This window comes from Mustela nivalis (genome assembly GCF_964662115.1).
Source record: "Mustela nivalis genome assembly, chromosome: 5".
Taxonomy (NCBI): domain Eukaryota; kingdom Metazoa; phylum Chordata; class Mammalia; order Carnivora; family Mustelidae; genus Mustela; species Mustela nivalis.
Window position 1 is genome coordinate 138,602,276 of NC_139024.1, and position 26,212 is coordinate 138,628,487.

The 26,212-nt window shown below is 46.1% G+C and overlaps 1 long non-coding RNA gene across 1 annotated transcript; it reads right to left on the reverse strand.

The window, feature by feature from the left end:
- Window positions 1-423: 423 nt before the first annotated feature.
- On the reverse strand, window positions 424-18,195 carry LOC309865055. The gene is made up of 2 exons (XR_014311927.1): window positions 17,937-18,195; window positions 424-3,324 (listed from the first exon to the last, which is right to left on the reverse strand). It is a non-coding gene; the product is annotated as an uncharacterized lncRNA (long non-coding RNA).
- Window positions 18,196-26,212: the final 8,017 nt, after the last annotated feature.

Below are 26,212 nucleotides of genomic sequence, written 5' to 3' on the forward strand. Positions count from 1 at the left end.
GTCCTGACTCAACAATTCCTCCTCCACATCATGTCCCTTCACTGTACCAGCTCAGTCTCATTACAGTACATTTCCAAACTCTGTTAGTCCTACTAATGTACCATCTCTGAGTCTGTGCCTTGTTCTCCCTGCTTTAGAGCTAGATGACAGTCCACTGTCCTTTCTCATCTGGGTCACAAAATAACCTCTTATTGTAAAACCTTCACAAAGGGATAGCAAAAGTATGTCCCCATGTTCTTTAACATACCTTCCTTTAAAAGACAGGATCTAACTCCTTTACTCTTGAATGTGGGCTAGACTGAGTGGCTTGCTCCCAGCAAACAGAATGTGCCTGAAGTGATAGTTTGAGGTCAGGTCGTGGAAGACATTGCCACTACTTAGTTGGCTCAGGCTGCTATCACAAAATACCATAGACCAGGTGGCTTAAATAATAAAACTTTATTTCTCACAGTTCTGGAAGCCGGGCAGTCCAAGACTAAAGTGCCAGTAGACTCGGTGTTTAGTGAGAGCTCTCCTCCTGGCTTGCATGATGGCTGCCTTCTCCCTGTGATCTCACATGGCCGAGACAGAAAGGGCTCTGGCCCCTTCCTCTTATAAAGAAAGGCACCAGTCCTGTCAGATGAGGGTTCCACGCTCATAACTTCACTTAACTTCAATTACCTTCCAATCCCCATCTCCAAACAGCATAACATGGGGAGTTGGGGGTCACAACATGTAAACTTGAGGGAAACACAAGTAGGCAGTTCATGACCCCACGTTGGCTTCACTCCCCTGGATCACCGGTTCTGGGGTAAGCCCACAGCCATGTCACAAGGACACTGACGGGGCCTGTGGCAAGGTTGACATGGAGAGGAAACCACAGTCTGCCAATACCAAGCACCAAATTGGCAGCCATGACAGTCAGCCAGCTTGGCGTCTAGTACCTATAGCCTCAACCAGCATCGTAACAGCAACTCACAGAAGACCCTGAGCCAGAAGGTCTCAGCTTAGCACCTCCAGAATTCCTGACCCAAAAGAAAATGTACTGTTGTCCTAAGCCACTATATTTTGAAGCAATTCATAGTACAGCAATGATAACTAAACCCCTCATCCCACTTCCTCCAGTCACAGCCAGAGCCATATTTTACAAAATGTGTGTTATGTCATTCTTTGACTTAAAATTCTTCTCTGGGTCTCGAAAACCTCCAGACTAACAGTGAATCTCATGAAAACAGTGTCCAAGATTCTTTAGGGGCTGGCCCTCTTGGCCTCAGTTCTCAAGAGCTCACATAAGGACTCTTTCCTCCGGCAGGCCAGAGTGATTTCATATCGGAGGCCCCTCGGCCAGAAATCATCCTTGAAGTGTTAGGTAATACTCCTGAGAGTTGTACGACCCTTTATCAACATGCTAATAAAGGCTTACCAGTCCATTACTGGCTCTGACCTAGAAAAGTTTATCTTTTTCGATATCTCCCTAGTACGGAATAGTACTGCATGTGTGGGGGGCATTTGATAAGCAATTTTGAAGGAAGAGAGGATAAAATGAATAGAAATAATTACCTAAAATTGTCTGACTTCATCAGCATCCACTGAGTGAATCGATGAGTACAATTCCTTCAGACATTCTCAATCAACTCATCTAGATCAAACCAACCTTTTGGGGGAGACTCCCATTTCCAGAGGCTGGGAGCCTCAAAGACAAACTCTGTTTTGCATCTTCCCTTTGGCCCGCTGGGGAGAATAACCCCGCTTGACAGGGCAATGCTCCTTGCTCCAGGCCATGTCCCTGCCACCCTAGGCTTCCCCTCAGATGCACCTGATACTTGGGCGCCATTTTGAACTGATGGTGAACTTGGAAAACTGAGATTTCAGGTTCAGGGTCAGTTTCAGGGATGTGCCTAAGAGAGGCAAGGATGGGTGGGTCTGAGAGAGGGAGTCCTGCCACATTTACTTCAACCACAGTGATTTGCTGGAATGTTGCAATTGTATAGATCCTGAGCTCTTTTGGATGTGTGAGCAGGTTGCCAGGGAGGGTAACATGCAGGTGGCATTTTGTACTATTCATCTGAGTGATCCATTTCTCATATGTGTTAGGAAATACCAGTTTTAGTCACTCACATGAAGAAAAATGTTTGTGAGTCAGGATGCCCTGAGGTCCTCCAGAACATCACTTAGATTGGTGGTTGCCTCATCAAGGTAAAGGACCTGAGGGTTTTTATACTTAGGAAGGACCTAGGGGCGCCTGGGTGGCCCAGGTACTTAAGTATCTGCCTTTGGCTCAGCTTCTGATCTCAGGGTCCTGGGATCGAGTCCCATGCTGGGTTCCTTGCCCAATGGGGTGCCTGCTTCTCCCTCTCACTTTCCCTCTCTGCTCACTCTTTCTCTGTATCTCAAATAATTTTTTTTTTTTTAATCACCCTAAACTGCTCACCCTGGTGGGCAAGAGTCCACAGAGCTGAAGGTGAAGGCCTAGATGTCTCTGGCCTCCTCTGGTAGTCCCCCTCATAGGCCCTCATCCCATCACTGGGGGCTGTCACTGGACCTTCCTTCCATGCCTCCTGTGAGCTGAGGAAGCTTCTTCCTAAGTCATTGTCATCTCCCCAAGGTCCCAATCCCTATATCAATTTTCCAGGGGAGCCCCTCATTCGGTGCACGTCTGGCTTGAGCATGGAATTCGCATCAGCTAAAGAACTCCTCCTCATAATAGCTGAGAAAGGGTGAAGAACTCTCCTTTCCTCATACCAAGATCTGTCCGCTGAGCATTGGCAGAGGAGGTGGGGAGATACCTCTTCTTTGCTTTCAGCTCCTTTCCTGAAATGAGTGCTCCTGGGTTCTCTCCACAGAAGACACAGAAGGAAAAACATCGAAAGCATTCTGGCCATGCTCCTTGCTCCAGAACGCTGATGGCTTCTTTTATCCTCGAGCTTTTTCTTGATTGTCTTTAATGAAGAAAAACTGGAAGATGTTAATGTCTTCAACACTGGGAGCTAATAACTCTTATGCAGCTACCTCACCTGGGGGAAGCAGGTAGACTTTTGTGCCCCACTTAGGAACAGGAGGAGGGGCTGCCAGCAGGCCCACTTCAGTCAAGGGCAAATCTCTGGAGAAGGTTGTAGGAGAAAGTTAGCTCACGGCTCACAGCAGCAGGGAATGGGTGCAGTTGGAGGGAGAATTTCAACGGACGCCCCGAGAACACCTCCTGCAGGGTCTGGGTACTGGTCTCCCATCCTGAGGCTGGTGCACTTTTCACAGCCCGAGGCTTCCTCTCACTGTGGACTGTTTTCTAGATCATCGTATGCCACTCCCCTTTTGCACTAGGAATACCTGTGCCTTGATGAGTCACAGCTAAAAAACAAACAAGCAAACAAAACAAGAAAGTGAGATAATCAGCCATAACACAGGCAAGGATGTTCCGTTCGGAGTCAGCATGAATTAAGTGATTCCACGAGGGAAGGAGGAGAGAGCCCTGGGGTGGCACTTGCCCATTCCTCTGGCGAAAATGCTTCTACCCTGGGTCACCAGCTAGCGACCCTTCTGAATCATTACAAATCAGCTCACAGGAATCCACGCAGCACACCATTGCCAAATGCCTCCCCATCGTGCCCATCTCAGGGGGGTTGCGACCTGACCTCCTGTTATGAACTCTGAGTAGAGAAAATGAACAACCCCCAGCAGACCCACTCTCTAAAAGAAACCTGAAATAGTACACCAAAATCTGGACAAGGTGGGTATTTGTGAAGAAGACTCCCTAAGCACCATGACGAAACCAGTTCACAACAGAAGTATGTTCCATGGCCCAGCCTGCTTCTTCACACGGGGCTGAGCTTGGGATTTGGAGAGAGTTTCTCACCTCTTTAATGTTCCTTTGCCCTCCAGAATGGTCAGAAAGATTCACAGGGAAGCTTGGTCACTCTAATAGATGGATGGCTGCCCTTGGTGAGCGAGGTAATCAGCTGAACAGACACACCTTCACCAAAGAGTTAGGTCAAAGCCAGATGTGACCCCTGTAGGGCACCAGGACTGAGTCCCATGCAGCTGAAGATGCAAACAGCCTTCATCTAGTCTGGGCTAGAAGGCGGAGGCCCCTGAAGCCTTATCTGGTCCCAGGTCCAGCCTCAACTTGGACCTGCCCCAGGTAAAGTAGAAATTTCAGGGCTAGGCAAGGTATGAGGCTAAGCAGACAGATAAGATACAGATTCCCATTCTCACCCACCACAACAAAGCTAACCATCCCCCATCCCAGCCAAAGGGGCAGAAAAAAGACAAAACCACCCCCTCTAAATGACGTCTTGAACACAGATGCCTCAGCCACGCTGGGAGTGACTCTGTGCGAGAGCCCCACCTTATCAGGGGAAAAAGGGAAAAGTGTGCAAGAAGTAGACATTCTGTACCTATAGGTCACATGTAGATCAAAACAATGAATGCCTTATTTTGTGGATTTAGTGTATAAATGTTTACTGAGCACTTACTATATGCCAGTAACTGTGCAAATCTCTGAGGATAGAAAAGTAAAAAGCACAGTCTGAGCTCTCCTTCAGAACTCCCCACCCCAGCCAGAAGCAGCCTCAGTCCCTGCTGGACCAGGGTCTGGGAGACCCAGCTGGGCACGTAGGGGCAAGAGTGACTGCAGGGTGCAGGGCACAGAGCCAAGAGCCAGCAGAGGACAGAGGCTGGTGGTAACACCAGCATTCAGATGGACAGACAGACCGCACACAGATAAGTGGAAACCCAGGCAGGAAACACACACCAAGGGAAGAGGCAGAAGGACAGAAGCCACAGCCGCCAAAACAGTCAGGTAAGTTTGGTGGAGAGTGGAAGACAGAACTTGGAAGATTCCTGAACTGAGAGCAGAGAAGCCTTTAATTTGTTTGTTTAATAGGATGTCTGTGTCCTCTACCTTTCTGAGAAGGGAGTTATTAAAACCATTAATACTGGTTCAGGATCTCTCCAGGCTCCCACATGCAACATTCCAGCAAATCTAAAATACCATCAGGAGCTCCATTAATTGGTGTGCCAGGGAAGGAGGAAGGAAGGAAAGAATGAAGGAAGAAAGGAAGACAGGGAGGCAGGCAGGAAGGGAGGTAATCCTAACAAGTTACGATAAACCACTGATTGTAAATATGAAAGCTTGGAATCTGTGATCCCTTTCCTTACATGGCTTTAAATTCTGTTTCCTACCCCTGGTTGGATCGGCTACCACTGGGTAATAAAGAAACATACCGACGGTATGCAGTATCTGGTAAAGATGAGCAGTGATATGACTCAACACCCTAAATTTGGGCATGGTGGGTGAATGACCCCAGATGGGAGACAGGCAGCAGAAAGTTAGGTCTTATGAAAAGCAAGGTGTAGGCAGAGCTGTCATGTAGGTTGAAAACAGAAAGACCGAGAGAGGCCACTTGGATGGTGAGTCTGGAAGACCCGAATTCAGGAGCCGTGGGAAGGAAAGGACGGATGCCGTTGGCACACAGCGGCACGTGGGCTGTCACAGGACAGGGTCCAGGAGGTCTAGCACAGCAAAGCTAATGGCTGAAAAGCCCCTGTCTGCCTCTGTGCTTCTCTTGGTTCCAGAAACATGAGTGTAGACAAATTCTGCTGATCCATCTCCTTGGAAGAGAGCAAGGAAGGGCCGGACAAGGAGCCGCTCCATTAGGCTGGAAGCGCTGGAGGGCCGAGCCTGCCCTCCCCCGTGTCCCCCACCATGTGCACTGCTCCCAGCAGAGGCTCAGGGAGTATTTCTGGTTTTTCAGTGAAGGCCATTTCTTCCTTACAGTCCTCTTCAGCAGTTATAAACTGAGGACATTCCTGCACAGATTATCTGGACCGACAAGGCCTCTGTCCAGGTTGGACCACGCAAGACCGACCCACGGGCTTGCCCGGGGCCCAGAGGAAGGACTCCCCTTCGCTGAGTAGAAGGAAGGCCACTGTGCTCCGCTGAGCCGTACGGGTCAAGGCTGGAGGCCCAGGGCTGCACTGATCAAAACCTTTGAGTCAGAGGAATAAATTGGGACCCAGAGAGCTGAAGTGGCCATGAGGGCTTCCCAAGCCTTTCAGTCCCTGTCACTCTCTCTCCCACATGTTCCCCATGATGCCTTGATCACACCTGGGCCCCTTTCAGAGGTCTTGCATAGCAGCCTGGGAGTGATGACGGGAGCAAAGTTCTGACCGCAGCTCCAAAAATAAGGTGTAGCCACCCCCAACCCACTGTGTGCAGAATGGCAGGTCGCAGACCCCAGCCAGTGAGGGACCAGGCTCACGCAGACAGTGCTTTGCCCTACAAGATGTGCGTTCCCCTAGAAGTGTCCAGAAGGGATCACAGAGAGCAGAGGAGACAGCGTCTGTCAGGAGAAACCGTGTGTGCTGGGGGCGGGTAGTGCGTATATGTGTCCCGCAGCGGCCCGGTCCCCCATCACTGCCACCTCCCTTGGAGACGCCCCTCTCTGCAGTCCGGCAGAGTTCAGCCAGCCGACGAGGACGAGGTGTCCATGTCCCCTTCTCCTCGCAGCTCTGCTGGGGGGGGGGGGGCGCCGGGCATCAGAAATGGAAACACAAATGGCAGGTGGTACAATGAGAGGAGGTGGCTGGCGCTGACCTGGGGGGGGGGACACGGTCTAAGGAATTACTTACGTGGCCCAAGAACTGTGGAGTCGAAATCGGCACTTAAGCGGAATGTGTGTGTGCGTCTGTCTGTCACCTCGTGAGCAGCCCCGAGGGCCGCCGGTCAGTGTTTGTTGAGTAAGGATTTAATTCATTTAATGAAGGATTAAATGACTGAGTGGATCAGTCGGTGGGACAAATGCACCCGCTTTTGAGAACAAGGTCTAAGACTAGACAAGTGGCGTGGCCGAAATTGCACTGGAAGTGTTCAGGGAGGTGATGGTTGAAAACATTTGGAAGGTCAATGCCGAGGGTAAATTCATCGGAAGGAAGGAATTGGAATGCCCGGGAACAGTGTCCTGGTCCTCTTTTTCTGTGAATGATGGATCACGACAGGAATTAAAGATTAGGTTATTTTAGAAAATAAAAGGGAAGCGGCCTGTGCATTTATTATTAAATGCTCTTGTTTACCTAGAGAGAGGGAGCAATCCGTCTCCCCTACTACACATAGATACACCCCATGTTTTACACTGCGTGTATTTATCACATACTACACACACACACACACCATATACTTTATGTGAGCCCTATGCACACACAGTATATGTTAATTGATAGAATGGTGATGCACACACTGGCTATTTCCAGGATTTAAAGGGATTTAAAATCCTGATACTGCATTCAGTATCTCAGTTTATCATCACTTAGATTCTGAAAAAAGTTCCCAGGAATATGAAGAAAAACACTGAAAATCCCACTGTCTGATAGTTCCTTCATGTCAGCTTAACCTTAATTGCCTACAGTAAGTCCAATTAGTGGCAAATCAGATTTCCCCTTCATTTCATCTGATGAAGTCAGCTTTGGCAGGAGCATCTGCCAGCTCGGACCAGGGTGAAGAGGGAGAAGAGAAGGACGAGGCTCGGAGCCGTGGGCAGAGAGCAGGGGACCCGGTGTGGAGCCCAGAGCTGCAGGCAGCTGGGGTCTCCAGCACTTTCCTCTGCACTGTGCCTCCTTGTCCTGTTTCCTGGGCTCCGGCATGCCCAGCCTTCCTCCTGCTACCCGGCGTTCTTCTCTGAGGCTCATGTCTTCACTGAAGAATGCACTATCTTGCGTAAAGTGTATAGCTTTTATAAGCTATTGCTTATACTTATAGCTGTGACTGATTTAGATAAGACTCAAATCCATCAGGGACAATCCTAGGGGGAAAAAATAACTTGTAATCTACCTTTGAAGTAGATTTTTGAGCTCTCTCTTAGTTCTGTCTCTCTGTCTCTGTTTTGTCTCTGTCTGTGTGTGTGTATCTTTCTTGAACACACACACAAACACACACACACAAACCCCTTCTCCCACATTCTTTGCTGACCCAGCCCCCCAAGAGCACAGTACTTCTCAGGGAACGTGATGAGTCCTTTTGGCCTCCGGGATCCTGCAGCCCCTGACTGGGGTGCCAGGACGCAGGACGACAGGCAGAGGCATGTCCTCTGGGGAGCACAGGGCAGCCACAGCCACGGGCGTGTGGGACCGGGGCCCGGCTGCCGGCAGAGCTGGCCCCACGTGAGGCACACCCTGCCAAAGCCTCCTCTTTGCATCTCAAGGTCACAATAATAGATTATGAAAGAGTGGAAAAGCACTGCCCAGAAAATGGGCCATGGGGACTTTCCTCTGGGCAAGGAAGCCGAGAACAACGCAATGAGGTAGCAGATCGTTAGAGCTCCTCGAGGCAAGGGAAGGGGACTGTGGGATCCCTCCACACCTGCAACATCGCCCCTCTGATGGCCTCGAGAAACCCCGATGCCAAGACAACATGGAAGGTGGGATGATAGGAAGATGATTTCCAGGGTGTTTTTATGTAGAAGAAATTCTATCACAAACACAAAAGGGTTTCACAAGAACCAAATAGTTTCCTATTATGTTTCGTGGCAGTGACTTCTTTTTTAATCCCTTGCAAATTAAGGTGGGACAAATGTTCTCATAAAATAAACATTTCCCTGTCTTTAAAAACCACCGATAAATAGTCCAGACTAATGACGCTTTGCCTCTCCTAAAAAATATGGGAGGCCTGTCATTCTGGAGTAGCAAACAGCTAACTCCTTAAACACACTCAGAGAACGGGAGACCGTTCCAGTCGTGACGTCCTCAGTGATGACACTGGTTTCCAAGGGCCAGAAACAAGCACACTCAAAGAAAACATTTTATGTAAGATGCTAGACTAACTACACTTCAAGTCATGACTTAAAAAGTAAATAACTCGAAAACAAAAATAAAATTCCTCTATAAAAGGAACTTTTTTTCTTCCTTTTTTTTTTTTTTTTTTTTTTTTGGTAAGTAAGCTCTCTGCCTGACCTGGGGCTTGAACTCGCCACCCAGATATCAGGAGTCACATGGGCTCCACCAACCAAGCCAGGCGGGCACTGTAAAAGAAAGGCTTTTAATCCAAGCCACACTCTCTGTTTAAAAATACTTTGTGGTCTTAACTTTTTCTGAGATGAAAGCAAGTGGTTTAGGGTAAAATCAGACCCCGGGTAATTCTCTAAGGGGAGGCCAGGCCCTTGGAATTTACTTCCAACACAATTTATTCACCAACGGTTTAACAAAGAGGTCAGCATATTACAGTATCACGTCCTAGGGATAGAACGTCCAGGGGCGATGGCCAGTAGAATTGGAAATTCCAGAAGCTTTTCTAGTCTCCTTTAAATTGCTAGCAGCAGCTCTGCCCACCCCAAGTGCTTCTCCTCCCCCTGTCCTCCTGGCATTGCCTAGTGGCTGTCAGCACTGGAAACCAGTCTTACCAGTTTCTGAGCTGCCAGGCACCTTCTTTAACTGTCTGGACCGTGGGCCCCTCTCTTAGGAGCTGGCCTGCAGGGAACTGGCAAGGATCTGTGCCAGAGGGCAACTCTGCATGCCCGGACAGAGGTAGACGCCATGGCCCGGAGAAGCCACCGAATGGGCAGGACTCCACTGAGACCCATGGTCGCATCACACAGGCCCTTCGCTCGGAGAGCCAAGCCCTTCCCAGAACAACTCATGAGCCTCAGGCCTTACATCTCAGCCAGAGCTTTTCAGCTGCAGTGTGTCCTCCTAGTTATTTATCTTCCCTCTGCGGCTTCAGGCAGGTCACCCCGGGGTGCTGCCATTCCCCCTCTCTTTGCGAAACAGAGGAGATTACTACTGACTCCCGATAAATCATCATAGGTGTTTCCAGCCAGCCACAGAGCCCAACGGAGCCGGTATGGTGCCTCCCTTCAGCACATGGCTTGGGATCAGCTGAGCTCAAAGGATGTGGGGATACCAGGACCAGGATATCCTGGTGTGCCAGCCCCAGCCCCAGGACGGTGGCCCTGTCCTGCTTGGGTGGGGGTGGGAGGGAGTTGCAGGGCTCAGGGTATAAAACACAACTGCCTGTGAGTTCAGAACACCTGGTCCTGCCTGGAATCTTTTTTTTTTTTTTTTTTTTTTTTTGAGAGAGAGAGAGAGAGAGTGCTCATGAGTGAGGGGAGGGGCAGATGGGGCTTGATCCCAGGACCCAGGGATCATGACCAGAGCCGAAGGCAGACGCTTAGCCAACTGAGCCACCCAGGTGTCCCCTGGAATCCTCACAAAAGAGGTGAGAAGGGAGAGAGTCTGTCACATCTCCGAACAGTGTCTGCTGGATAAAAGCAAGAATGCCCAGTTCCTCCCTTTTAAATATATTCTTTCTTGATCACAAAATAATCAAAATACACAGAAAAGTATAGAAATAATACAGCTGAGCCCCCAGGTACCCACCAGTTAATTCGCTTTCTCATGTTGCCATATTTGCTTCAGACTTTAAAAAAAAAAAAAAATGCAATCACTCAACCTAGCACAAGGCAGTTCCCCGAAGGGATTTTCAGGGCCACGAGTACTGGAGCAAATACAACATGAAACAAAGCCCAGCTCATTCCCGCAGGACAGCTCGGTTAATGAGTATTGTTTATTTTTCCTGGTCTCTGGGCTGTGAGCGGCTAGTCGTCTAGTCCAGGCTCAGCTCTTGGGACTGATGTTGTGACATGAGCTCCCTGCTTGATCTCACGTCCTGCCTACCAAGGCTATGTGCCACTCAGGCCCTTCCCAGTCCCTGGGCAGGCAGGCCCCTGCTTTCTGCCCCTCTCGAGGCCCACCCAGTCCTCCGTGTCCCCCTGTCCCAGGCTGTCCACAGGCACCAGTCTGCCTTCAGTTCTACACCCTAAGCGTTTCTATGAATATAGGCTTTGTGGACTGTTTATTCATGTGACATTAATCCCAAGGGAAACCCAAGCAGCGCAGGGACCATTATCCTTATTTGCTTTGGGGTGTCCGCGTCATGGCACGCTGCTGCCTGGGTGTTGAGAACCTGCCCGAATGAGGCCTGAGACTGGCGGGCAGAGCGAAGAGTCCTCCACCGCTGTCAGAGGGGAGGGAGGCCGGGCGGCCCGCTACCTCTGACTCCCAGCCTCAGCCCAGCGTCGGGACACCGCACAGAGCCCGGTCCCCAGAGCCCGACCTGGGAGAGGGTGTACTCTGATCAGCACAGAGCTGGCGCCATGGGGCTCCTTCGGCTACTTTTCTGAATCACCAGGTCACTAGTTTCCCCGAATTCTGGTGTCAAATCATCCCAGGGTTCCTTCTGGAGCCCACGAAGCCGAACCAAGCTGCGCTGTGGAAAACCCAGGGGGACCAAGGAGCCCAAGGAAGGCCTCACCAAGGAGGACGCGTTTTGCAATTCCAAGGAGGCGGGTAGAGGGGTGGCTGGATTGCAGGAGGGGCAGACCCTCTGGGCCCTCAGCCACGCCTTTTCCCCTCCTGGCAACTGGCTCCCTCTCGAGCTTGAGAAATCCAAGCCTTGCATCTGTGCTCACCAAGCGGCCTTTAGTAGCCATCACACCGAGGCCATTGGGGCTGTGCATGGCTGGTGACAGCTGTTCCCTTGACTTTCTGGAGGAGGAAATTAACTCTGAGGTCGTAAAGCCATGATAGGAACTGAAACTGGCCCTTCTCTGCCTGGGCCTCACACCCTGCTTATCTGCAAACGTGCGCATGCGCAAACGCACCAGCCATGGCATCACTCTCCCAGCAGAGGCTGGTTGGACAAAGCCTCGCGCGCCCCTCCCAACGACGTTGGTCCCTCATGTGCACTTTGGCTGGCTAGGGAACCAGTGGGGTTATGCGTGGGAAAACCCGCTTTTAACCAAATCCGGTGCTCATCCTAGGACTTGGCAGGTAGGCGTAACAGGAGGCTCCCTTCCTGGGCCAGGTGGCAGTGCTCCACTTTGTCTTCCCTGGCCCTTGGAGTCTCTCACAGGTGAGGGAGTGGTTTCTGGAAGCACAGGAATTTGCGGTGGTGGATTAGGCTGCAGGCAGACCCTCCACACCCCCAGCCGAGAAGCCAGAAAGTCTGGGAGGAGGCTTAGCATTCTCAGTGAGCACTCTCCCAGAAACCCGCCAGCCTCCCCACAGCAGCGGGGTGGCTGTGCTTTGGAGACATACCATGTTCTCTGCCTACCGGGCCTGAGGAACAAAAAGGAAGGGGCTGGGGGGAAAGTAGGGCAACAGCTCTTATCAGACTTCCAGAGAAAGAGACACCACGGGTCAGAGAGGCCCAGACAAGAACACTCAAAAGGGAAGGAGGGAGGGAAAGAGAGAGGGTAGGAAGGGTTGGAAGGATGGGGGAAGGGAGAAGATGGAGGGAAGGAGGGAGAGAAGGGAAAAAAGAAACTGACTCATTAAGCTATCCAGGAAGGATCATCATAGAATCTTTTCTTTAACAGTGGTAAGGATGTCCGATTGCATGCGACTTTTCCTATCAAGCCCTGATTATCTCCAAATCACATCCTTTGCCTTCTTATTTCCAATTCTTAAGGACTTTCTTTCTTTCTGCTCATATATCAGCAACCTTAGTCACTAAACCCTATCTGGGGGGTGATCATTCAGCAGCCAGCCCAGTCCAGGCTGAAGCACCTGGCTATCCCCCACACGGGGTTACAATCTGTTTCTCTGTCTCCTTCTTTGTGGAGGAGAAAGACGCCTGCAGTGTGACAGTCAGCAAGGTCCTAGCCCCTGCTTTAAGGAATCCTAGGGGTGTGTGAGTGACTGTAAGGGGTTCTTGAAGCCATATTCTCACCAAATACTGTCTAAAGCAAAATATTCAATATGCCAGCCACTAACCACACGTGTCTACTTGGCATGTGGCCATTGCGATATGCTGGAAGTGTTTTCTAAGACTTCATATAAAAAAAGAATAAAAACTATCTCAATAATTTTTTAGTATCCATTACATGTGAACTGATGTTATTTGGTCCTGTTGGGTAAAAAAAGATATAGTATTAAAATTATTCTCACTGGGCTCCTGGGTGGCTCAGTGGGTTAAGCCACTGCCTTCAGTTCAGGTCATGGCCTCAGGGTCCTGGGATGGGGCCCTGAGTTGGGAAACTGCTCAGCAGGGAGCCTGCTTCCTCCTCTGTGTCTGCCTGCCTCTCTGCCTACTTGAGATCTGTGTGTGTGTGTGTGTGTGTGTGTGTGTGTGTGTGTGTGTCAAATAAATAAAATCTTTAAAAAAAAAAAATACTTTTACCGGCTCCTTCTGTATTGTTACAAAATACACATAACATAAAATTTATCCTCTTAGCCCTTCTGAAGTGCAGGTCAGTGGCACTAAGTTCAGCCACACTGTTGTGCAAACACGACCTCCACCCTTCTCCAGAATTTTTTTCAATATCCCAAACTGAAACTCTGTACCCATTCAACACGAACTTCCCAACCCCAACCTCCTACCCCCACTGCCCTTGGCAACCACCCTTCTACTTTCGGTCTCGATGAACTTGCCTACTCTAGGGACCTCACATAAGTGGAATCACACAGTATTTGTCCTTTTGTGACTGGCTTATTTCACGGAGCATAATGTTCTCAAGGTCTATCCATGTCGTAGCCTGTGTCAGATGTTCCTTCCTAAGGCTGAATCATATCCCATTGTATGTACAGACCACATTTCGTTTGACCACTCATCTGTCATTGGACACTTGGGTTGCTTCCAATTTTTTACTATTGTGAATAAAGTCGCTATGAACCCCTATGTACAAATCTCTCTTCAAGATCCTGCCTTCGACTCCCACACGTTTTCTACTAGACAGCTTTAGTCCAGAATGAATAAGGCACAAGTACTATCACACAGGAATGTTTTGACAATGAAAGGAAACCTGACATTTAAAATATAGAAAATCTAGTTCCCATTAAAGATCTCTAGATTTTTTTCCCCAGCGATAACACTTTATGCTTTTTCTCTCTGCTCTAAGAACTTAAACTAGAGCTGCCATGTCAAAAGAGATCAGGAGAAACTCCTCCTAGTATGAGGGAGGCCCTACACAGGACCTGGAAGACCCAAAAATTCAGAGAACCCTTTTAAGTGTCCATAGAATGGGCTGGTTCCTGTGACTGGGGGGGTATTGCCTCCAGAGCTCACTGATTTTTTTTTTTAAAGATTTTATTTATTTGTTTGACAGAGTTCACAAGTAGGCAGAGAGGCAGGCAGAGAGAGAGAGAGAGAGAGGAGGAAGCAGGCTCCCTGCTGAGCAGAGAGCCCAATGGGGGACTCGAAGGCAGCGGCTTAACCCACTGAGCCACCCAGGCGCCCCTCACTGATGTTTTGAACCTAGGGGAGGAGGCGTCCATGTCTGAAAAGTCTGCTGGTAAATTTCGCACCATCCGAGGGAAGAACATCTAGAGCTAGGGATAGCAAATGCGGTCTCCATGGAAACCTCAACACTACTGGTACCTTCCGATGACAAAGGCACTCATCTTGTTCCAAGGGAGGGATGGTATGCCATCACAATCTAGTCCCTGGGTCTTAGAGGAATGAATGTATTCTTTGATTCTCTAGCCACACCAAGTCCTCTCTTCCCACCACAAGGAATGGGTGGACTCGAAAACACTTCTACTTTTCATAAATTCCCCTATTTTCCCTGAGGAAACAGCATGGCCAGCCCAGAGGTCCTTCCCTTTATCTTCCCTCAAATCTCACAAGAGCGTGGCCCACCCAACAGGGAGGGGTGTTCCTACAAAAGCTCTAACCAATGACTCAGTTTAAAGGAGAAAAAGAAGAAGAAAGTATGTGGAAAAGGCAAGAACGATGGGGAGTTCTGTTATGTCTTCTTTCTCACTAAGAAGAATAAGCTTAAACATGTCAGCCTTAGACAGTAGCTGTCAATACAGTTTTAAAGCAAAATGATGGCAATATATTCATGGTAGTTGACAAACTGAAGACCAGGCAAGAATGAGGAATTAAATGAAAACAGTAGGACCTGGTCACCTATTATGAAAAGATAATATAAAGAATAATATTAGGTAGCTTATTTGGATGTACTGAAAGAAAATGCCAAATAAATCTAATGTTTTATAGTTTATATATAATATGAGGCTTACATAAGTCTTCTTTTTTTTCTAGACTCATACATACAGGGAGATTTGATATATTAATATAGAGCAAGACATACCTTGACAACTCCTTTTATACCCAGTTGGAAGCCCCAGTATGGTATCCAACATGGTCATCTAATTTCTCAGTCTTCGCCTGAAGAATTCAGTTGAGGTATAATTTCACTTATGTGATTCTGGGGGTTTTGGTAAGGATCTAATGAAATAATAGTTGTGGGAAGACTCTAGAACATCCAGAGGACCAGGGACAGTATCGTAGCCAATGGAGGTTATCTGAGGCGAGATTATTGCTAATTGAAACATCAAGAGGACCATTAAAAGGATTATTCTAAAAGTAAATGCACTTCCTTATACTAGATTTCTTATCAGGGAGACTGAGAAAACATGGACTTTCATAGAAAGAAGAAAACCTACACTGACCATATTAAAGGCACAAAATACAGGATTTCTCACCCAATCCACTAAAGTTCATCATCTTTTTAAGAAGTTTATAGGGACATTGTAGGCTCCTATGCATCAGAAAGTTCGCATTTGGTGTAAAAAACTTTTCCTTTGCAGCCCATTGGATGAGGGTGGGAGAGAGTTAACCAAAGAGAGCTGAAAAATAATTCTGTGACCTCCGCTATTATATGCACAGTTTCCTGCAAGTTGTAGTCAAGTTCCTGGAGAAGAAAAAGTGTGTGTGTGTGTGCGTGTGTGTGCGCGCACACACACGCTTAGCTTCACAATCCTAAAACTTTTCAGTCCTAGGTGCCTTCATCCTTCCCTCCTCCCAAAAAGGGACAAAGCTTCAACATGAGCAGCGCGGGGCTCCAAAATTTGGGGGCTTCTGTGTCGCGATCTGCCCAAGCTGTTAAACGGAAGAGCAGCTGAGCACTGGAGACCCCATTCCCCCAGAGCCTGCAGCATCTTGGCCTAAAGCAGGTGTGACAGTGACACAGGTGGCTTGTCAGGGTCAGATTGGCACATTTCTCGCCCAGGGCTCGGGGTAAATGTTTAGATTTCATTTTTCAGTCGCCCGAGTCCGCGTCCACAGCAGGCCCCTGCATGCTCCCCTCCTACAGCCTTTGTCTCCTCTCCTGGCCCCGTGGGAAGTCAAGAGCGGAGAGGAGAGGAGAGAAGGGAAGGGAGGGGTGGGACAGGGCGGGACGGGGAGGTTTTGCAGCGCCTCCAACTCTCCCCCAAGAACCACTTTTCAGCCCCATCAAATTCCTTCCCCTTCTCTCTCCCGTGGGCTGGCCCTGCCTGGCGCTGGGAAGCAGGCTTGTTTACACAGCTCCTTATGAGCGCTTTGCAGTTGCTATAGCAACCACCAGGGGTCAGTTTATAGAAGGAGAGGAAGTTCACTTTTGGGGAGTTAGCTTTCCAGCTCCTGTGCAAAGCACAGCTGAAAACAAAAGACCCAGACACCCATGGAGGAAACACATTGAAAAGTTTCCTATGAGCAGAAGCATCATTCAGAGTGTGAAACTTCACTGGGCAATGCTTTCCTGCTAAAAGAGCTGTTCTAGAACAGCTGATAGGAGAGTGAAGGTCTCATTGTATCTCCAGAGCCTCCTCTCCTGCCTTCCTCTCACCCCTTCCCCTTGCCCTTAATAGCCTGGAGGCAGTCGTTAGGCGTTAGAATAGCAAGGGTGGCTGGGTTCAAGTGGTAAGTTTCGTTAATGTAATGTATGGACGGGAAATCAGAAAGATCTTTAGAAAATGTATTACTCCCCTCTTTCCCATGGGGAGGGAGGCAGCATGCCACTGGAGCAGAATACCTATCTCAAGGTCGGAGCCAAACAGAACGGAGCCCCTTCACCTATAGCAAGGGGGCTGGAAAAACTCCCGGGATGCCTTCCGCACTCACACCTGACTAAGTAAACTGATTGAGCGAATAAAAAATACAGGATGCCCAATTAAATTTGACTTTCAAACAAACAACAAAGGAATTTTTGTATAAGTCTATTCCACACAATGTTTGTGACATACCTAGAGTAAATCTAACTTCACCCAACCCTAGCCAAGCCCTCCTCCTCACTACCGCTGCCTCCAACAAAAGTATTAACAGATGAGTTCTCTCAAAAGCAAATCAAATCTCAGGTTACCGTCTAGGATGATCTGACCCTTGAATTATCTGGTTAAGGAAGGAAGGAAGAGAAGGAGGGAAGGAAGAAAAGAAGGAAGGAAGATAACTTACATATAAGCAGATAGTAAACGAGAGGCTAGTCAACCTACCAACAGGTCAATGAGTTCACCATCTTCCCTCAGAGTCACACACCAGGAGCATAAATGACCTGATGGCTAAGTAAAAAAGACTGCAGTACTGGGTATCTACTTTTACTTTTTTACTAAGAGTCAGTCAGTTTTCTGAAGAATTATGATTTTTATTGCCTTGACAGGAAAAAAATGTTTTTAATGTGTTGTTTTTTCCCCCCGACAAAGAAAAAATGTGTTTCTGAGTATTATACTGGGGAGCTGGAGTGGAGTGGAGTGCACTGTCGCCCCCTGTTCAGCCTCTTGTGGTTTTGGTGCCTGTACACACACGTCCATGCGGAGAAAATGACATTTGCATTTATCAAACTTACACTTTATCCAGCATGGCTTTCGCTTAAGAAAGTTGCATGGCTTCATCATGGAGGGAAGGAAGGCTGGCTCCACGAATGTCTTGCTGAATTTTACCGAACTTCTGGAAAACCTAGACCACCAGTCGTAACTCTGTAAACTGTGGTACCTTTACCTCTGTTTTGACCCTAAATTCACAAGCCTAAAATTGAAGGCGAATAAATCATGAAACATAATCTTGCGTGAAAACAAAGCAGATTGGAGCAACAATATGTTCCATAAGGCCCCAGCCAACTCAGACTACAAGGGTTCCCACAGCTCTAATCCGAAACACGTAATTAAAGGGAAACTGTCAAGATAAACATCATGTACCATAAAAATGTTCTCACCTGTTGTTAACTCTGAAATTCTCAGTACAGTTTTCACCAAGGGGCGGGGAGTGTTATTTTAGAATCCGATGCTTCCAGTCTAGAGCTTGAGTTCTAATCTTGTCTCTTCTACTCCTGAATATGACCCTGTGAAAGTCTGTGGGCCGCCTATGACTCAGTTTCCCCACAGGCAAAATGCGGATACTGGATCATTATTAAGCGTTCCTTGCCTGACTGAAGGGGTATTGTGCGAACATCTATAAATCACTCTGAGCTATTCAGACAAAAGGCAGGAAGTTATGAAATGTGATTATTCGCACTATTCATTTTTAAACAAGGAACTTGATTTAGGAGTTGGAATCAATTGAGTTTATTTTTGTTTAAAGCACTGTGAAAAGACATAATTTTTGAAATCCTATTTTCATTTATTTTAAAAAAATAGTTCTTTACCTTTTATTTTTCCTTAATCGTTGTTAATAAATCCCATATTTGCAACTCAAGCTGTCAGACAGTGTCTCTTTAACACCATTCAACAGCTGTTAAATGGGATAATCACCTGTTTATCCTCAGGTCATTAATTCAAATGCTAATTGCACTCTAGACCCTGGCTAATTCTCCCACTCGGGCTAGACCAGGCACCCATCCCTTTCTGAAAGGATTCTATGGTAATCAAGGACCTCCGAAGATTTACTTCCAGAGGCACAGATGAAACGGACCAGTACATAAAAGTGCATGAGCGTGCACACACACACGCACACGCGCATAGTATGATAAAAACAGTGAAACATTAAAATTAACCCAAGTAGGGGCTTCTGGGTGACTGAGTTGGTTAAGTACCTGTCTTTGGCTCAGATCATGATCTCAGGGTCCTGAGGTGGAATCCCCCATCCAGGTTCCCTGCTCAGGGGGATTCTGTTTCTCCCTCTCCCTCTGCTGCTCCCCCAGCTTGTGCTCTCTCTTGCCATCTCCTGCTATCTCTCTCTCTCTCTTTCTCTCTCTCCCCCCTCTCTCAAATAAATAACTAAATATTTAACAAAGTTTAAAAAATTAAAATAATAAACCAAAGTAAACAACTGTGGAATACAGTATTACACAATTATTGAAAGATTGCTTATGAATATGGTCAAATAGCATGTTAAAAAATGCATACTTGGGGCGCCTGGGTGGCTCAGTGGGTTAAGCCACTGCCTTCGGCTCAGGTCATGATCTCAGGGTCCTGGGATGGAGTCCCGCATCGGGCTCTCTGCTCAGCAGGGAGCCTGCTTCCCTCTCTCTCTCTGCCTGCCTCTCCGACTGCTTGTGATTTCTCTCTGTCAAATAAATAAATAAAATCTTAAAAAAAAAAAAAAAGCATACTTATTTACCTCCTGTGAAAAGAGTAGTAGGCAAAGCAATCATACAATTATAAATTCAGAGAGAAATTTTACACAGAAAAAGACAAAGAATATGTGATAGTCTTAGAACTAAAATCAATCGCTCTTTAGAAGACTAAGAACGACATCAATTCTAGGGCTAACGATACGTAAGTTCCTATTTTCACTGAGGTTCCATTCTGGAGGAGGACAAAATACCAATTAATAATCAAGTGACAAGATATATTTATACAGTGATGTCCTAAGAAAATTTACAAAGAGTTATGGGGTAGAGGAACCAGAGCATCTGCTTCTATTTGGGTTGTGGGGGAGGAGACAGCAGAGGCAGTGAGAAGCCCCAGTGAAAGTGCCAGGACCAGAGTGGGGTTGGCAAGGTCAAGGAACAGTCAGTTGGCAGGTCAGAGGGTGGAGGCAAAGGGCAGTGTGGTCGAAGGTTAGTTTGCAGAGACAGCCAGCAGCCTTGTCCTGCTCAGTGGAAGGTGCATGGGTAGAAATTGAGAGATACCAGTACCCAGTTACTGTGGGGGCCAAGGGACGAGAACTGGGGACATGAACTAGGGTGGCAACTGTGAAGCTAGCTTGCATCAGGAAATATTTTGCAGTTAGATCTGGCATGCATTGCTGATAAACCAGGTTGGGAATAGGAGTACGGAGACGCTGAACAAAAAGAGAAGAATCTCAGGGCACCTGGGTGGCTCAGTGGATTAAAGCCTCTGCTTTCAGCTCAGGTCATGATCTCAGGGTCCTGGGATTGAGTCCTGTATAGGGCTCTCTGCTCAGCAGGGAGCCTGCTTCCCCATCTCTTTCTCTGCCTGCTTCTCTGCCTACTAGTGATCTCTTTCTCTCTGTCAAATAAATAAACAAAATCTTAAGAAAAAAAAAAAAAGAGAGAGAGAAGAATCTCCTACAAATCTGAAATTTTTGGCCTTCACAACAGAATCAGTTCCTGTGCTGAGGAAAATGAGCAAATGAGCGAGGAACAGGCTTGCGGTGGAAAACTGAGAGCTGCGTTTTGGAAGAGCTGTGGTTGGAATGTCTACTAGCTCTCCCAGTGGAAATGTCAAGTGGAGTCAGGGCTAGGATAACCATGTAGGAGTTACTTGAATGTTGGTGGTATTTAAAACAATGGGTCAAGATGGAGTAACAGAGAGAGATGATGTAAAGAGGACAGATGTGCCAAGCCTGAGAGCTAGAGATTAGGCTCAAGACAAAGAGCCAGAAAAGAGATGACCCGTGAGTGGATGGAAAGCTAGGGGAGTATGGTGTGCCAAAGCCAAGAGGAAAGATAATAGTTTTAAGGAACAGGGGATTATCAAACAGTAGACAATATAAAAGATAACTGACAGAATGGGAAGAGATATTTGCAAATGACACATCATATAAAGGGCTAGTATCCAAAATCTATAAAGAACTTATCAAACTCAACACCCAAAGAAAAAATAATCCGATCAAGAAATGGGCAGAAGACATAATCAGACATTTCTCCAAAGAAGACATAGAGATGGCCAACAGATGCTTGAAAAAGTGTTCCGCATCACTTGGCATCAGGAAACACAAATCAAAACCACAATGAGATACCACCTCACGCCAGTCAGAGTGGCTAAAATTAACAAGTCAGGAAACGACAGATGTTGGTGAGGATGCAGAGAAAAGGGACACTGTTGGTGAGAATGCAAGCTGGTGCAGCCACTCTGGAAAACAGTATGGAGGTCCCTCAAAAAGTTGAAAATAGAGCTATCCTGTGACCCAGCAATTGCACTACTGGGTATTTACCCCAAAGATACAAATGTAGTGATCCAAAGGGACATCTTTGTTTACAGCAGCAATGTCCACAATGGCCAAACTGTGGAAAGAGCCCAGTTACCCATCAACAGATGAATGGATAAAGAAGATGTGGCATATATATATACAGTGGAATACTCAGCCATCAAAAAAATGAAATCTTGCCATTTGCAAGCAAATGGCTAAGCAAAATAAGTCATCTGAGAAAGCCAATTATCATATAATCTCACTCATATGTGAAATTTAAGAAACAAAACAGACTCATAGAGGAAGGGAGGGAAAAATAAAACAAGATGTAATCAGAGAGGGAGACAAATCGTAAGAGACTCTTAATCCTAGGAAACAAACTGAGGGTTGCTGGAGGGGAGAGGAGTGGAGGAATAGGGCAACTAGTTGTTGTAATAAGCACTGGGTGTTATATAAGACTGATGAATCACTGAATTCTACCTCTGAAACTAATAATACACTATATGTTAATTAATTGAATTTAAATCTAAAAATATTTTAAAAAGAAAGGAACAGGAATTACCAACTATATTCAATTTGGAATTAGGAGAGAGATGTCAGCTCTGTTTTGGCAACAAGGTGACCCCTACAAGATCAAGTGTAGTAGAGCAGTGAGAATGGGGTGCGGTAGTGGGTACCCTGGGACCACAGGCCACACATGTGTGAGTTTTCCTGGGCAAGGAGCCGAGCAATGGGGCAGAGCCCAAGTTGTGCTGCTGAGTCAAGGTAAGGCCCTTTGAGGACATGATTTTAGAATTTAGATACCTTCAGGCTGCAAAGTCTATTCATTCCAGTTGCTACATTGAAATTTCAAGATAGTTATTTTATAACTATTTGGGGATTAAGTAACATTATGACTGTATATGTTATTAATTAAAGTTAAAGTACTGAAGAGATAACAATTTCTGAATATTCTAATTTATCCTGAAATTTAAAAAAAAAAAACTGCTTAAAATATTTTTAAGTCCTATATATCTTCATACGTGAGAGAGAATATGAAAATGAATTTAAACAAAAGGATGGAACTTAGAACTAGAAAAAAGTTCAGAGGGGGCCTGGGTACCTTAGTTGGTTAAGTGTCCATCTTTGGCTCAGGTCATGATCCCAGGGTCCAGGGATCAAGCCCTGAGTTGGGCTCCTTGCTCCGTGGGGAGTCTATTTCTCCCTCTCCTTCTGTCATTCCCCCTGCTCATGCTCTCTTTAGCTCTCTCTCTCTCTCTCTCTCTAATAAATAAGTAAAATCTTTAAAAAAAAGAAAAGAAAAGTGTTCAGAAAGAGAAAATCATGGCTAATGTAATTTCCTTTAAGAATAAAGGAACTGATAGGGGCTCCCAGGTGGCTGAGTCAGTTAAGCAGCAAACTCTTGGTTTTAGTTCAGGTCATGATCTCTGGGTTCTGAGGTCAACCCAGGCGTCAGGATCCAAACTCAGCAGGAAGGCTGCTTAAGATTCTCTCCCTCCCTCTCCTTCTGCCCCGCCCCCTGCTCTCTCTCTCTCTCAAATAAATAAATAAAATCTTCTAAAAAATTTTAAAAGAATAAAGGAGCTGATAATGATGATATATTTAATTATAAAATCAAAGTGAATTTACCACAATGTGCATGTATATGGCCAATTTGAAGAATTTTAAAAGAATGCTTGAAATAAGTGATTTGATTTTTAAAACCATTGTAAACTCTAGGTTTTTCTAGAGATAGAATATTGTTTGTGTTTTTTTCTTAAGATTTTATTTATTTATTTGACAGACAGAGATCACAAGTAGGCAGAGAGGCAGGCAGAGAGAGGAGGAAGCAGGCTCCCTGCTGAGCAGAGAGCCCGATGAGGGGCTCGATCCCAGGACCCTGGGATCATGACCTGAGCCGAAGGCAGAGGCTTTAACCCACTGAGCCACCCAGGTGCCCTGTTTTTTTTTGTTTGTTTGTTTGTTTGTTTTTCAGGTACATTTCCATGCTTTATTTTTTTCCCTAGCCATTAATAAATCATAAAATTAGATGTTTCAAACATGTTTTAATCATTAAAATGGCACCGTATTTTTTAAAATTCACTCTAAAATTCTACTTTTTCTGGGAGTTGGAGATCTACCTACACAGAGTGTGTATTTCAATCAAGTATTCCCTGCACACCTACCTTCGTTCATGGCTTTACCAAGGGCTATGGAGACCTGATTGGTGCAGGAATTAAGACTCAGAGAAATTTATGCTTCTCTCTGAGGCAATTTAAAGTTGTGCTAAAACACAAACTTTACAGAAGACCACATATGATGTCTTACTTCTCAGGTGATCTGGCCCAATTATTTACCTTGTTGAGCTTTTGTTTAATCCCTGCATCATGGAAATTGTAATCCCTAATACTTCAGGCTGCATGAGGATTAAATGAGATAATACATGAAAAGCTCCTGACAGTGTCCTGGAGATTGGAAAATTATTGCCAAATATTGGGATTCTTGCCTTAATCTAAGCTACATGTAGTCCAGACTCTAATCCCTCTGTACATAGAGTGGAGAGACAAAACAGAGTGCTTGGCACATAGACAACATTCAGTAAACATATGAAGGGTGATGAGTCAATTAACTGGCTAATTAATTAACATAACCAATGACTTTCCATAAAAGAACAGCAAAATCACAATGCTTCACTTCTGCGGAGGTTTTACAGTCGCTCCAACGAATGAGTCATGTCTAGAGGGCCGCATATTGCACAAGGAGGGATGCGAGCTAAACAGGGCAGGGGTTACGAGCGGAGGGGAAAGAGGTCTCTCTTCCTTTTTAACCTATCTGTTCTTTCCAATTTGCTCTCAGTCAGTGCTCTAGGCCTGTCTTATTGGCTGCCCACTGCGGTCTCTAAAAAGGGCAGGTAGATATCATACTATTTCCACCACCATCCTCCCCACTTTTCTCACCTTACCTCCATCGCCACTCAGGGTCCTGGATACCGTGGATTGGGCAACGAGTCAAAAACTTGCCCATCAGAGTGTCCCTCAGAATTTTCAACTCAGAGCTGCAGACCCAACTGACAGATAATGATGAACTCTATGGCAGAGAGAGGAAATGTTGGAAAGTCAAAGTTGGTGGCATTATTGAATCACATTCACAACGAGTAAACAAAGGAGGCGGGGGAAAAAGAAATGAGAGCAGATGTGTTAAGGCAAAACAAAGATGGGGGGTCATGTAGCTCCTAACCTGGCCCAGGGTCAGAGTTAGTACAACTACTACAGAGCTGTAGTTGATTCCTGAGCTCCGGAGGCCCTAAGCATTCATAATTGCTAGGTGTCCTCTCCTTTGGCTGGGGATGTTAACCTATGATGCCCCTGGTTGGGTCAACAGGGCTTTCTGAACTGTGAAATGGCATATTCTCTGCCGTATCATCTAGCCCATAGGAAGTCTTGCCAGAAACCATCAGAGACATAGTATCGTGCAGTAAGATGGGCAAGTACAGCCAAAGTTGACCCTTCAGATACTCATACCCAATTAGCTGATAATCTCTTATCATGAGTTAAGAGACATGAAAAGACAGTCACTTCAAGAAAAGATGTTGGGAAAACTGGACAATAACATGCAAAAGAATGACTGAAACTGGACCACTTTCTCGTACTATATATAAAAATAAACTCAAAATATAGTACAGGCTTAAATGGAAGAAGCTATGAAACTCCTAGAAGAAAACATAGACAGTAAACTCCTGGACATTGGTCTCAGCAATATTTTTTTGGATCCGTGTCCTTGGGCAAGGACAACAAAAGCAAAATAAATGAATGGGATTATGACAAACTAAAACCTTTTGCACAGCAAGGAAACCATCAACAAAGGGAGAACTTACTGATGGGAAAAGATATATGCAAATGACATAACTGAGGGAGTAATAGCCAAAATACATGGAGAAGCCACACAATTCAATATCAAAGAAAACAAACATAGCAACTAAAAAACGGACAGAGGAAGTAAACAGACATTTCTCTACAGAAGACATCCAGACAGCAACAGACGCATGAGAAGATGCTCAACCTCACTCATCATCAGGGGAGTGCAAATCGAAACCGCAGAGAGATACCAGTTCACACCTGTCAAAATGACTATTACAGAAAAGACAAGAAATTACAAGTGTTGGTGAGGATGTGGAGAAAAGGAAACTCTCATGTACCTTTGGTGGGAATGCAACCTGGTGCAGCTACTCCGGAAAAGAGTACGGAGGTTCCTCAAAAAATTTAGAAATAGAGCTACCCTACGACCCAGCCATTCCACTTCTGGATATTTATCCAGAGAAAATGAACTAATACGAAAGGGTATACGCACCTCTGTGTTCACTGCAGCATTAATTACAATAGTCAGGCAATGGAAGGAAACCACATGTCCCTCGATAGGTAGTGAAATATTCAGCCCTGAACTCTTGCCATTTGCCACAACATGAATGGACCCAGAGGGTATTTTGCTAAGTGAAATAAATCAGACGGACAAGGCAAAGACACAAATACTGTATGATTTCACTTATATGTAGACCTAAACAAAACAAAACAAAATAAAACAGAAACAGACTCATAGATACAGAGAACGATCTCGTAGCCGCCAGAGGGATTGGGTAAAATAGAGCAAGAGGATTCAAATGGACAAACTTTCAGTTATAAAATAAATAAGACACAGGATGCAACCCACAGCGTAGGAGATACGGGTAATAATACTGCACCAGTTTTGGTGACCGATGGCAGCTAGATTTATGGTGGGCATTGCTATGTAACATACATAAATGTTGAATCACTACGTTGTACACCGGGAACTAACATGATATTGTACATCGATGATGCTTCAACTATAAATAAATAAATACATAATAAATAAATAGTCTGAGCCCTGAAAGAGTCGAGAAAACACATTTGGAATTTTGGGCTTTTCTGACTTTTAAACAGTTCCTTATTTGGGTGTGTTTTTACAGTACTAGCGTTTATCTTTCTTTGATTTCTTGGTGTCAGTCTGTGACAGCCCAAACTTGGATTGTCATAGCCATGCCACCCTTGTCTCATGACTTGTTCTCTCTGGACCCAGTCATTTCTCACATCCATCAAAGTCTTGAAGAGGTAGGAGTTATTTATTCAGAGAAGTAATGTAGCATGTGCCAGAAACAAAATTGCCTTCTATAATATTTAGTGA